At 35.9% G+C, this 11577-nt stretch overlaps 1 protein-coding gene and 1 long non-coding RNA gene across 2 annotated transcripts in view; both read right to left on the bottom strand.

Annotated features, from left to right (window-relative positions):
• The window catches only part of LOC108358071 (uncharacterized), a 15264-nt gene extending 11125 nt beyond the window's left edge, over positions 1–4139 (bottom strand). The window contains exon 1 of the long non-coding RNA XR_001846707.1: positions 4127–4139. This is a non-coding gene — a long non-coding RNA (uncharacterized LOC108358071). The remainder of the gene's footprint in view (positions 1–4126) is intronic.
• Positions 1–11577, bottom strand: part of stac (C2 and C2B_Munc13-like domain-containing protein staccato) — a 251953-nt gene that overhangs the window by 226935 nt on the left and 13441 nt on the right. The window lies entirely within an intron of this gene.

Genomic DNA, 11577 nt, shown 5'->3' with positions numbered 1-11577 from the left:
TAAGCTACTATTTCATACGAACACAAATATATTCGTCTACAAATTATGTTGATTATATTAATTAAGTCCTAAGATAAATTTGTGAATCTTATTAGTGTTCTATGTAAGAACCAAAAATCAATCTCCTCGCCAATTAGAACTTTTGCTTTAAAAGAAAAATATGCATAGTGCATTTACTCAATACTTGGTCTGGTATCACTGTTTGAGCATGGATGTGCTCAGCTCACTGTTGCCAAGGTCGTGCATTTTGCACTAAATTTAGTGCTTTTGGGAAACCAAAAAGCCAAAATAATTGGAATTCAATGCTTGGTGCGGTATTTAGTGATGCTTTTTTAATTTAAGCACACCGAATGCATAGGTACATATGTATGTATGTATACACTATACACTAATATTCTACATTAAGATGGAATTCATTTACTGAATAAAATGTGAGGAATAGGTAAATTAAATATGTTTTGCGTTGTTGTAAATGTATTTAAATTAATTTATTAATAAAAACGTGAGGAAATGGATATGTATATACACTTTTTACTGAATCAAAAAAATTATTAAACATGATAATAAAAACTTGGCCCTTTTGTTTTGGAAAATTGGCTTTTTCTGGTGCCCAGATGCCACACTGGCTCAGTTGTCGCAAAAGTACACACACACATACACGCATTTTTACTTGAAAAGAAGTGTGTAGTGGTTAATATGTATACGTCGCCATCTCCGTACAGCGCACTTCACCTCGCATAGCATGCTCGCGGTTTGCCCGTGACGTCGACTGCGCAGTGATGAAATTGGTGGTACAATTGTACTTTTTTGGTACATTTTGAATCTCAAAAGTACATTGGTATTACATCGACATTTTTGATACAATTTTGTCAAAATACGGCACTGCGCCAAATTCTGTCGAAATACTAGTGGTATATAGTGGTGTATACTTGAAAATTTGAATGTTTGTGGATGAAAATATACTAATCTTTTTCCACTTCTTACAAGACGTGGTGTTTATTAAAAACGAAAGACTTGCTAAAATCAATAAACAGTTGCTGTGATAATATAAAACGGTGAAAAGACTAAATATTTTGCAAACTATTTTTCTGAAACTTCGATTGCAGTGAATGCAATTCTTTCTTGTAAAGTTTTTGTGTTACTTGCACTTAATAAACCTACTTGAATGCTTTTGTTGCTTGCCTTGATATTGAAACTTATGGCCTTATTCATAAAAAATAAAGTAGCTTTATAAAAGGTTTATAAATTGAAAAATGTATGAAAACGTCAATTTATAAAGCTCTTTAAACCTACTTTATTTTTTATGAATAAGGCTATTCGAGTACAACTTCACAAAATGAGGTTCATGTGCTCAGAATTCTATTCTTAGGGGTTTGATGGCCTTTTTAAACTAAAGTTATTCATGGTCATCGATGATATTCAGCCTTACTGCATGCTTACCTATGACGCAATGACCAGTTGGAACTTTCACCAGAAGTGGGAAGTGTAACTTACTCACGAGCTCCCTGGACCGCCCTTGGTCTACACGTGACCAGAAGGAATTAGCCGCCCTGCATTCCAAGGTATTTGCCCAGCGCACGCTGAGCTGGCTAAACGCCCATCTGTCCAGAAGTAGACCGCTTGAGGACAGGGGAGCACCCAGACCTTGAGCAATTTCTCAAGTGTTCCGTGCATTGTAGAGGTAATACACTAGAGAGCAATCAATCCGAAGCCTCCTGTATAGCGGCTACCTCTGCTTGTGTGATCGGAGGCCTGAACTTTAGGTTCATGGACTATTTTTTCTTTTTACATTTTTGAATGAAAACTAAAATTTCATCAGATGTTCGGAGAGCTTGAAGGTTTCTGCAAACTTTCTGTTCGCATACTATACTGGATATTTTTCTCTTGTGAGAGAACAGATTTCACCCGGTCACAGGAATTTTTTTGCTGGGCATGTTTTACTGGAGATTTTAAACGAACGTACCTATAGAGAAATTTACCTAATTTAAAAACATATATGTTGGTACTTTTTCGGCTGATTTGGTACATTTTTTTTGCCATTTGGTACAAAATTAAAAAACGCATTTATCATCCCTGCGACTGCGTGCACCTCTGCTGTACATCCCTAATTTACACAATAAGAGATGTTGAAAACGAAAAAATTAATTCATTTGACATGAAAAACGAGCTATACAGAACACCAAAATTGTTAATTGAAAGTGAATTTGGACCATTTGCAATCGGAAGTGCATTTCAGAACCTGCCTGAATAACTGTACTTGTTCAAACATTTTGTGCAAGAATTGTGTAATAACGAAAAATTTGGTAGCAATTGAAAAAACAACAAGATTTTACAGTGTGCAAGGGTTGTTTCAATTAATATAGATATTTAAAAATACTATAAAACTATTTAGACATTGAATTACGGACTCTTTTACTAAGGTGCATTATGCTCCTGTAAGACCAAAGACGGTGGCAGTGAACCTGTGTGGTTTAAAAAAGTCGAACTTACTGTTAAATGCAAAAGTTGTGAAGAAGTCGAAATCCCGAAAAATCCCGGGATCCCGGAATAAGATTTTTTTGCCTCCCGAAATCCCGGGATTGTTGAAATGCTTCGGGATTGACTAGGGCATATATATTGCATGCAAAGATAATGTGCCTGCTTGAGCTTGAGGTTTTCCGACTTTAAATGGCTAAGATTCTACCTTAGTGAAATACACATCTACCTAACATACCCACATTTTCCATAAATGTTTTTGCTAAATTAGATGAGCTGCTTCAGCTTTTTAGATAGTATTGTGAAGATCATGATTATTATTATTGTGATCTCCTATTACATGTCCAATCAAACATTCCCTAGTTAAAGCGTGAGCAGAAGGGCATGTATGATCACCTGATGCAAATGTTAAGATAATAAGAGTTGCAGAACTGAACCACTCAGGTAGAATTTTTTACAGGGCCGTTTTATAGCTGGTGTATGCCCATGACATCGACATCATCGGTAACAAAAACCTAGAAGTCTGTTCTGATTTATAGGCCTCTACGCGTTGGCGACGGCGGGTACCTCAGACGATGGAGCGATGAGCTTTACAACGAAATGGACATAGTGCAGCGAATCAAAATACAGCGGCTGCGCTGGATTGGCTATACCATTCTATTGGGCACCGGGGTTTCAGGTCTGAAAGTATTCAACTGCAATCCGGTGATTGCAGCAGAGGAAGAGGGAGGCCCTCACTGCAAGGGAGAGACCAAGTGGAGACGGACTTGGCTTCACGTAGCATTTTCAATTGGCGTCAGTTGGCACAGAGAGAAATGATTGGCGTGTTTTGTCGAACTCGGCCAAAATCACTTCTGCGGTTACAGCGCCAGATAAGAAGACCTTCTTCCTAGATGCGCCAGGAGGAACTAGAAAAAGATTCCTTATCAGATTGATTCTGGTAACGAGTCGATTAAAAAATTACATAGCCTTAGCTCTCGCCTCGTCTGGTATAGCTGCAACATTGTTATCAGGTGGAAACACTGCTCATTCAGCTCTTAAGCTGCCATTGAACATACAAAACATCGAAGCTTCCACGTGCAATATTTCGAGAACATCCGGTATGGAAAAATTATTTCAAAAATGTAAAATCATTGTTTGGTATGAGATGGCACATAAAAAATCTCTTGAAGTCCTTGATGGATCGGTGCGAAATTGGCGTAGAAACGTTCAACCAGTTGGGAATTGATTGCTCGCAGGAGATTTTATGCAAACATTTTCTGTAATTTCTCGATCGCCACCAGCAGACCAGGTAAATGCTTGCCTGAAATATTCAACATTGTGGCAACACGAACATAGATTGCAGTCGACTACGAATATGTGTGTCCAGTTACAGAACTATCTATCAACCGAGGTTTTCTTGCGACAATTACTGGCTATTGTCAGTCGATGAGAGATCAGAACGAATTTCATTGCCTCATAACTTTTGTAACTTAGAGACATCGAAAGGAGACCTGATCGAAAGAATACTTCTTAATATCCAAATTAATTATTGGAATCACGATTGGCTCAGTGAACGAGTTATTCTTGCCGCGAGGATTAAGGAAGTCTATCAACTCAATATGCTAATAATATAAGGGCGATTCCACTGTCACGGGTTGGACATTCGTACAGAAAAAAATTTCTCTCTTGTTTAAATTTAATTATAAAGTTCTCATCAATTCTACATTTTGATAAAGCTACACCCAGTGTTGGGCATAATTCAATTAATTTTTTAATCAGCCAGTTAATTGATTAAAAAAGTAATTGCAATTAAATCAATTGCAATTAAACTTTTAATTGCACATTACAATTAAATTAATTGCAATTAAACTTTTATTTGTGCACTGCAATTAAATTATTTGCAATTAAAATTTTAATTGCAATTAAATTTGTAATTGCACACTGCAATTAATTCTATGTTCTATGAAACAATTAAAAATAACAATTAATTAACTTATGAATAAAAATACGGGAATAAAGAAAATAAGAAAGGCGTAGTTATAAAAGAAAGAAATGGACATAAGAAAGCGTACTACCGATTGCTGGGGCGGGTGTTCGGTTGCTACCCAAAGGATGCTTGGTGTGCTTAAACCGGATAACGAAATTGAAACAATGGCCTTTGGTCGTTCACTGGTGATTAGATGTAAAGCTTTCCCCCAATTGAATGTACATCTACATCCGAAATCATCCTGATACTTCTTATTCTTATTTGGCACGTCAATCGTTTCTCTACTGTGCCAACTGACGCCAATTGGAAATGCCAAGTGAAGCAAAGTCCTACTCCACTTGGTTTTTTCAATGCAGTGTAGGCCTCCCTCTTCCTCTGCTACCATCAGCGTGTTCCAAGTTTAATACTTTCAGAGCTGGAGCGTCGGAGTACATTCCAACGACATGGTCAAGCCAGCGGAGCCGCTGTATTTTAATTCGCTGCACTATGTCCATGTCGTCGTTAAGCTCATACAGCTCATTATTCCATCGTCTGATCCATCCTGATACAATGTTGTATAATTTTGGCAAAGGTAATATCGCCGACGCACAGTGGGACGTCTCCACATAAGCTGCGGCCAAAAGTAGTTCCCGTACTACAAATTCATTGAAATTTCATACATGGTATATTCTGCACTTAGGAATGGTTCTGCGCCACCATACTACAGCACAGGGTTATTGGGAATATTATTCCGCAATAAAAGTTCTTTCCGGNAAGTTAAAGCGTGAGCAGAAGGGCATGTATGATCACCTGATGCAAATGTTAAGATAATAAGAGTGGGACGTCTCCACATAAGCTGCGGCCAAAAGTAGTTCCCGTACTACAAATTCATTGAAATTTCATACATGGTATATTCTGCACTTAGGAATGGTTCTGCGCCACCATACTACAGCACAGGGTTATTGGGAATATTATTCCGCAATAAAAGTTCTTTCCGGATAATAAACAAACCGCTTATCCAAATTAAACAAGTTTGGTACCAAATGAAAGAGGACGTAAATAGCTTTAAACCTGAAATGTCTCAACGAGGGAAGCCACATACTGAACAATATTCCAATAAGAAATATTAATTAATTACCATAGAACAAACCTTGTGTCAGGTATATGAATTTCTTTAGATTTCTTATAAGAAAATAAAAATAAAAAACAAAACTACGGTTGTCTTGATGGGATTAACAGAAATACCCTGCGACGTTCACCATTCATCAGTCTTATTCAGGGTTCTCTATGTCTTAACGCAGACCTCTCAGGCATTTTTAACCGCTAATTTTTAATAAAATTTACAGAACAATTAAAAACTAATTAATTGTTAACTGCAGAAAACCATAGTTAACAATTAATTAATTGTTAATTGCTACTACTACAATTAACAAATAATTAATTGTTAATTGATATTTTCCACTACAATCAACAATTAATTAATTGTTATTTGTTATTATCCACTACAATTAACAATTAATTAATTGTTATTCTTCACAACTACAATTAACCAACTGTTAATTGTAGGGGTAATTGTTAATTGTCCTTACAATTAAAATTTGCCCAACACTGGCTACACCTAATTGACTATTATATTATTACAAAATACGAAAAAAATTCCAACTTACTTTTATATGGAAAAAATCATTTTTTTTTCTGTCACGGGTGGCACAAAAAAGGGGCTTTTTGGAGCAGATATATTTTACGGAAACTCTGCGAATTTATTTCACTTTTCTGTGTGAACTGGATGTCTTATAATAAAACAAAGAACCAGGAACACAAACAAATCAAAAAAAAGCAAAAAAATTATGGCTTTATTATAAAAAAATCCGAAATTCCTCTGTCACGGGTGGAACAACGTTTATCACGGGTAGGACAAGTACGAATTTTTATATGAAAGGGAGGTTTTAGTTTGGTCCATCTATAAAGATTAGTTATTAAACAAGTAAGAAAGTCGAAGTTCGGGCAGAGCCGAACATTAAATACCCGGCGCAAGTATTAAATATATGTTTTTCACCTTTTTGAAAACTACCGCTACATGGTAAGCCGGGGTGTATAAATTTCGAGTAAATAAGCATCCCTAAATTTCGAAATATTGAAGTTTAAGGCATTTCTGAAATATAGCGTTATATGAAAAGCGACCGTAATTTTAGTCTGATTGCAATAATTTTTAACGTTTTGCTTTTATGTGGCAAGCACAATAACAATACCGAGTTTGGTACAAATTAGTAGAACGGTTACCGAGATACATATATGTGATCATATGTGAGCGATGCCACGCCCATTTTTCAAAATTTTATCATAAGCGTATTTCTTGGCAAGGAATTGTTGCATGCATTAATTTTGAATAAATTAGCTTATCGAAGATTTTGTATTTCTCTAAATTACCGTTATATGGGATGTGGGCGTGGTTATTGTCCGCTTTTAAAAATTTTCGGCCATGTGGTATGCTGTAACAATGCCAACAACTGTGCTAAGTTTGGAAGAAATTGGTGCAGCGGTTACCAAGATATACACATATAACCATAAGTGGGGGTGGCTACGCCCATTTTCCAAAAATTTATAATATTCTTATTTTCCGTCTAAAAATTATTGTAAATATCCATTTTGAGTGAATAATCTTCAGTAGTTACAAAAATATCGCAGTTTGCGTATTTCTCAAAATTACCGTTATATGGGAAGTGGGCGTGGTTACAGTCCGATTTCGCCCATTTTCATTACCAACCTACCTTGGAAACCTACATACCTACGTACCAAATTTCGTTGGTATATCTCAATTTTTTCTCGAGTTATCGCGTACACAGACGGACGGACGGACAGACATGGTTTAATCGATTTCTCTTTTCTGTCTGAGCATTTATGTATACATTTGTCTATATCTATCTCGATTCGTTTTGGCTTTACAAACAACCGTTATGTAAACAAAGTTAATATACCCTTGTGCATAAGTGCGCTCGGCTATAAAAATATAAGAAGCCAAGTAGGGGTTAAATTCACTCACGTTTTATCTTAGGATGGTGCCTTTTATATAGAAGAAAATGCTTAGCACCGTCAGCCAAAAAAAAATATTAAAAATGAACGCGATTTTCTAGCGTCTTGAAATTTTCACTTTTACCTATTTAAATTTAATGGACTGCATACCTAAAAATTCTGAACAAAAAGTTTAAAATTTTTTGGTGTAATTGTTAAAGCTTGTTGAATTTTTGTAAGAAGTTTGAAATGTGGATTTATGTAGTTCTGGTTATGTAATGTGCTAGACTTTTATAAAAAAAAGCTATAAACATTAGATTAACAAAATAAAAACCCAAAACTGGACAAAATGTAACTTAACTTAATCAGCTGACCACAAGGGTATATAGGTTAGGTTAGGTTAGGTTAACTCGGCTGCCCTAATCCCTCAGGAAAAGGGCACACTTAGGCCATCAAGGGCCCGTTGTGATGCCGTATAAGAGACTCCATATGTCCCTCCTCTTACCCTAGTAGTGGAACCACTTCGTAGCTCTGATGAAGCGCACAAAGTCATAGACACTGGCTGAATCCAGTTCGGCCAGACATTCAAAAGAATAATGGAGGAACGAGCATCGGCGAGCTCTCGCCAGAGCAGGACAGTGGCATAAGTAGTGCTCCACGCTTTCGATTTCCTCCTCATCGAGGCAGCTACGACAGTAGTCGTTTGACTGCAAACCCATTCTAGTGGCGTGGATTCCCATCAGGCAATGCCCGGGGAGAACTCCAATAACATGCCGCAACAGTGGTCGCTCCAAGTGGAGAAGAGGGCGAGATCTACGCTTGTCAAGCTTAGGCCAGATATGTCTTGCTATCACCCAGGGCTCCTGGACAAAAACTAGCTCCTCCCCTCTATCACTGAGGTGCAGGAGCAGAGCTGCAGAAGCTGCTTTAGAGTGATGAAGGTTTATTTGTAGAACCTTCATCCACAGCTTATAAAATTTCGTCCCCGTATTTCGTATATAGAAAATGGACGAGTCCGCCCATCCCGCATTCCTCCCCGGCGTCCACCTCAACAAACAAATAAAGCTTATCAGCCCTGTAAACCTACCTCTGATAACTGTCCTGCACATAGTTGTCACGGGTGGGACATGCTTCTCTGTTGAATTAGTCTTATCTAACTACGTGGAAACGACAATGCAATTATGGTAAGTATTTGCAATGAATTTCTAACAATATGTAACAAACACGAAACACAACCTCAACTTCTGTAATTAAATGTAACAACTTTTAGCTTTTTTTGTCACGGGTGGGACAAGACCAATACTGCTTAATAATAACTCATAATATAGATAAAGCAGTCATACATTTTAATATATAACACAATTTTATTAAAGCAGATGAGTTCTACTATATATTTTTCTTACCAAACACTTGAATTATGAATCGCAAATTATTTGACAGTGCATTCAATACAACCTACTTTAAACTCAATCAAAAAATTTACTTAGAGCTTGATTTCAAAACGTAAAAAAAAGTAATAAAAATGCATTTAAAGCTTTAATTTGTTATTCAATTTTTGGTTGATTCAAGATTTTTACAAATGTCTTATCCACACGGTGGTTAGTTTTATAAAGAAAATAATTTTTGCACTGACGTCCACTTTCCCATGGAACCTCCCATAAACGTCGATAAACATCGTTGCGGAAACAGATGAAGCACTTAATTATCCAACGGAATTTTTGAACACGATTATTCTTCCGGGAATGATCCCACATGCTGAAATTTAAAATAGGTGTGCCAATTATCTTGTTGCGGAATATTAATAAGCCAAGACTCTGCAACGGCACGCGACTTACAGTCTAGAAATTTATGAAAAACTTAGTAAAAGCAAAAATTTTAACATGGCCTTTCAAAGGTGAAGATGTCCTCATCGTTCCAACTTCCATAATTTCGATCGTAACACCAATTCAATTTAGAAGATTTCAATTCACAATCAAATATATGTCAATCTTTAGATAAATGTGGTTTAGATTTAGATGCCGATTGCGTCTCATATGGACAAATGTATGTTGCGTGTTCCCATGTCGGCAAACCACATAGCCTTGATATCTACGTAGAGAATCGAAAAACGTAAAATATGCAATGAGGGTGCGACAGTCGTGTCGAGTGCAAGTCGTTTTTCGAGAGTCGAATCGTATCGAAAATTTCTTGTAATTGCCTAAAATTTCTACTCGACTAGTGTATTAAAATGGAAAACCATATCAGCACTGTATAGTTTTCGACTATTTTCGTCGTTTACTTATTCCGGAACATTAGTAGACAGTGCCAATGTTGTCGAGTCGTACAATTGTATGCTTTGTTTCGTTAATCACTTATCACGAATGTAACAGGAATATGAAACAGCAAAGAGTGTCAGGGTGCCGCTAGTTGTTTATAAAAACCCAAGATTTTGAAGAAACTTTTTTGTGTTTTTGAGGTTGATTGAATACTTACTGGCAATTCTTAAAACTATCACTGCTACAAATTGTTTCCATTGCGTAAGCGAATGTTATTTTTGACTTTTTTATTCAAAAGAAACCGATGTTTTATATACATATGTACATGTACTATTTAACATCTCATCTGATAACACTGTGCGACACAAAAAGATACTTGGGAAGTTATGTATGTTTTCTGGTAGGTCGAAATATGAAATTTGCCAAACACCTCCAAAATCTTGATAAACCGTTAAAAACCCCGGTTTTCGTACTTTTGCGCACTTATAAGCCTGTAACTTCATTGACTATAAACCGAGTTCCCGTTTTAAAAAGAAGACACTTAGGCCTTTCGAATGATATATATGTGAATGAAGAAACCTTAAGAGATCTGTGTGTATTTACCCAGCAAACACATTTATTTTTTATTTTTTTCGTCTTTTTTCAATTTTGGTAAGGTTTTTACGCATTGTTTTATAAGAAAGCCATAATAGTCCTAAATTGATTGTAAAACTAAATTTAATAACAAGTAAAACTAATGTTTTCTTTCAAAAATATATATTTTCTGCCAAACACTCCCAAAATCTTGATTTACCGTTAAATACCGGTTCTTCGTGCTTTTACGCATTTATAAGCCTGTAATTTAGTTGACTATGAACCGAGTTATAGTTTATGGCCGGGTTTAAAAAGAACAAACTTAGACGTCTTGAATGATATATACGCGAATAAAGAAACCTTAGAGATCTTTGTGTATTTACCCGGCAAACACTTTTTTTTACTTTTTTCGCTTTTTTCAATTTTTGTGAGTTTTTTACGCACTATTTTATAAGAAAACCATACTAGTCCTTAAATGATGTTAAAACTAAATGTAATATCGAGTAAAACTAGTGTTTTCCTTAAAAAATGGGATGAAAGTCTACTGGGTTATTAAACATTTTATCAAAGCATAATTTTCACAAAAATATTATTTTTGGCTATACAACTCAAAAATGTTTGCTTGACTGTTTTTTTCTTAATTCAGCATCACCAGTTTCTCGTTGTAGAGACCAGCGATATTCTAAGAACACTTTTATATTATTTCTAATATTTTTTTATTGAGCTTTGTACCACGATTGTTTATTAGGAAAAGTTGAAAAAGCAACAAAGTCTAAGCGATAGAAGTTATAGCACTATTTCGGAGATCACCACATCTCCTCATCAGACTTCTTTTTTCTAGACTTCAGCAGGGAACGAACCTGCGTAATCAATGTTCAAAGTCAGAAGCGTTAACCACTGAGCTATGTACATTCCGTAAACTCTTGTTGCTAATTCATTTTCCTTATTCAACCAACTACTATCAAGTGCAGCTGATTTGCCGCTCTTTAAACTCGACAGCGTGGTTGTTGTTGTCAATTCTATACATCCATTTGCTTATTTGCTTTTTTGTATAGTTTCAGGCAGGCTCTTCCTAAACTATGTATTTGTCAATGTTATTGTGGCTTATTAAAATTTTATTTTTAATATTTTTTTATTGAGCTTTGTACCACGATTGTTTATTAGGAAAATTGAAAAAGCAACAAAGTCTAAGCGGTAGAAGTTATAGCACTATTTCGGAGATCACCACATCTCTATCAGAAGTCTGATGATTTTAGATGTGGTGATCTCCGAAATAGTGCTATAACTTCTACTGCTTAGACTTTGTTGCTTTTTCAA

Source organism: Rhagoletis zephyria, unplaced genomic scaffold (assembly GCF_001687245.7).
Source record: "Rhagoletis zephyria isolate East Lansing unplaced genomic scaffold, Rhagoletis_zephyria_1.1 Rzeph_scaffold_00200, whole genome shotgun sequence".
NCBI classification, from domain to species: domain Eukaryota; kingdom Metazoa; phylum Arthropoda; class Insecta; order Diptera; family Tephritidae; genus Rhagoletis; species Rhagoletis zephyria.
This window is presented reverse-complemented; position numbering and strand designations above follow the sequence as displayed.